The following is a 2772-nucleotide window of genomic DNA, read 5'->3' on the forward strand; positions in this document are numbered from 1 at the left end:
GACAGAGTCTTGCTCTGTCACCCAGGCTGGAGTGCAGTGGTGTGATCTCGGCTCACTGCAACCTCTGCCTCCTGGGTTCAAGTGATTCTCCTGCCTCAGCCTCCTGAGTAGCTGGAATTACAGGCATGTGCCACCATGCCTAGCTAATTTTTGTATTTTTAGTAGAGACGGGTTTTCACCATGTTGGTTAGACTGGTGACTTCGTGATCCACTCACCTCGGCCTCCCAAAGTGCCGGAATTACAGGCATAAGCCGCCACACCCAGCCACCTTCCTGGTTCTTTTATTGGGATTAGATGGAGTTTAAATTTAACTTAGGGAGGACTAACACCATTATAATGTTGACTTTTCCTGTGCAAACAATGGATCTTTTCCCATTTGTTCTCCTTTCATGTCTTTCAAAAATGTTTTAAAAATTTCCTCATGGCCGGGCAAAATGGCTCACGCCTGTAATCCCAGCACTTTGTGAGGCCGAGGTGGGCAGATCACCTGATGTCAGGAGTTTGAGACCAGCCTGACCAACATGGTGAAACCCTGTCTCTGCTACAAATTAGAAAATTAGCAGGTGTGGTGATGCACACCTACTACTTGGGAGGCTGAGACATAAGAATCGCTTGCACCCAGGAGGTGGAGGTTGCAGTGAGCTGAGATCACATCACTGCACTCCAGCCTGGATGACAGAGTGAGACTCTGTTTAAAAAAAACAAAACAAAACAAATTCTTCATATAGGTTTATACATAAAGGCCATTATATTTTACATGTTAATTTTGTATCCTGCTACTTCGAACTCCTTTACTATTTGAATTAGTTTTGTCATTGATTCTCTGGGATTCTTCAGGTATATTATGCCATCTGTAAATAGAAATATTTCTTCTTTATCATTCTTAGGCCTCTAATTGATTTTTGTCTAATTGCATTGGCTAATACCTGTAGTACAACATGGAATAGTAGTGGAGATAATGGCATCCTTGCCATGTTCCTCTTCTTTCATTCTTTCTCTTTTTATTTTTAGAGTCAGGGTCTCACTGTGTCATCCAGGCTGGAGTGCACGATAATCAGGGCTCACTGCAGCCTCAAACTCCTGGGCCCAAGGGATCCTCTCACCTTAGCCTTTTGAGTAGCTGGAACTACAAACAAATGCTACCACACCTGGCTTTTTTGTTTTTGTTTTTTGTTTTGTAGAGATGAGGTCTCGTTTTGTCACTCAGGCTGGTCTCAAACTCCTGGCCTCATGCAATCCTCTCGTCCCAGTCTCCCAAAGTGTTGGGATTGCAGGCATGAGCCACCATGCCTGGCCCTTACTATGTTCTTGATCTTAGTGGAAATGCTTCCAGTGTCTCTTAATTAAATAAGATGTTGGCTTATAGGACTATATCTTATCATGTTAAGAAAGTATTCTCTAATTCCTATTTCACTGACTATCTTTTATCATGAATGGGTATTGAATTTTGCTAACTCTTTCTTAGCATTTATAGAGAAATAAATGAGCATATTATTCTCTCCTTAGCTTCATTCATATGGTACATGCTTGTTGTATGTTGAATTGGATCCCATAGAAGGAACCAATCCTGATGATACTTTTATCAGAATTAGAGATACCTTTATCTTGAACTTCTAGCCTCCAGGACTGTGAGACAATACATCTCTGTTGTTTCAGCTGCCCAGCTTGTCATTATGGCAGCCCTAGGAAACTAATGCAATGCTATTAATGGATGGATTTTTCTAATATTAAATCAACCTTGCATTCTAGGAATAAATCCCCTTGGTCTGGCTTGTTTTTAATAATACCCAGAATAGTAACAAAATACAAGCAGTGTTTCAGAGAAGGATGGAATTGAAAGCAACTCAGAGGTCATCTTATCTCAATATCCCAATTTCCATGATATCTGTTCTGCTTCATGGAGTCCCATGTGAGCTCCCATTTTTCATCACGCAGGGGAGCACCATTAGCAATTATTCCCCACTGAAAGTTCTGTGTCTGACTGGCCTTCTCACCTTGCAGTCTTGACCCCTTTCCTGGGCTCGCCAGATGAGAACGGAATGAACTGGTTAACATAGTGGCTTTCAATATTCCCCCTTGTGACACCAAGCCTTAGGAGCTTCCACTTTGAGCCACTCACCATGCCACGGCTTCCTTTAGGATTCTCACACAATAGCTTGGCAATTAGGTCTGTTGGGATTAAAAAAAGTACATTATTGTGAGTTTCACCTGGGAAATCCTGTTACACACAAGAGCAGTGAAGATGGGGGTTTTCTGACCTGGCAGAGAAGATTCTGTCTCTAAGCACTAATAAGATAGAGGATATAGAGTCTGGCAGAACCAGGAAGAGAGGGGTGGATCAGCTCTGGGTGAAGGAAGGCTCTCCTGAGTAGAGGAGAAAGGGCTGTGCTGTGAGGAAATGAGTCCCCAGTTACAGTGGCATCCAAGCAGAGGTGGAACTGCATGCCAAGGAGCCTGTGGAGGAGACATTTTCCTGGAGAAGATAGGAAGAGGGGAAGGAAAGGCCACAGTGGAGTCAGACAGTGTAGGTTTGGATTCCAGTTACTAACTGTGTGACCTGGGGCATCTCCCTGAGGCTCGGTCCTGTCATCTGGAAAATGGACTAATCAGAGCTGCTGCAGAGGGTGGTTATGAGAAATGGCAAGTCCACCCCCACATCGGGCCCTGTGATGGCACCATTAGATGACTCAGTTTATAAAGACTGACCAGCAGGATCCTGGGGCCAGAGCATCAGCAAAGTCCCACCTTTTCCCCAAACTTGTTGGGCAAAT

Source organism: Cebus imitator, unplaced genomic scaffold, assembly GCF_001604975.1.
Source record: "Cebus imitator isolate Cc_AM_T3 unplaced genomic scaffold, Cebus_imitator-1.0 Scaffold79, whole genome shotgun sequence".
Taxonomy (NCBI): domain Eukaryota; kingdom Metazoa; phylum Chordata; class Mammalia; order Primates; family Cebidae; genus Cebus; species Cebus imitator.